Source organism: Asparagus officinalis, chromosome 8 (assembly GCF_001876935.1).
Source record: "Asparagus officinalis chromosome 8, Aspof.V1, whole genome shotgun sequence".
In the NCBI taxonomy this organism is placed as follows: Eukaryota; Viridiplantae; Streptophyta; class Magnoliopsida; order Asparagales; family Asparagaceae; genus Asparagus; species Asparagus officinalis.
This window is the reverse complement of record NC_033801.1, coordinates 82,654,605-82,654,916: the sequence shown is the minus strand read 5'-3', so window position 1 is coordinate 82,654,916 and position 312 is coordinate 82,654,605.

Sequence of the window (312 nt, the reverse complement as noted above, 5' to 3'; positions counted from 1 at the left end):
GGTCGACCGAAAAAATGCTTCGGTCGACCGACCGAAAATTTCGGTCGACCGCCAACAACCTTAAAAACTCAGAAATCAAGCAGAGACACTGTCGGTCGACCGGCGCAGTCGACCGATTTGAAAGTTGAGATTTCGGTCGACCGTACCGGTCGACCGATGAACTCTCTGGAAAATAGTAAGGAATGGCCATGAGAGCGGTCTACTGGACCGGTCGACCGCTTTCTGACATTCTTCAGAAAACAGTTTTTTTAACCAACTTTAAATATTTGCAAAATATTTATTTGACCTCTGAAAAATCTGAAACTTTGTAAA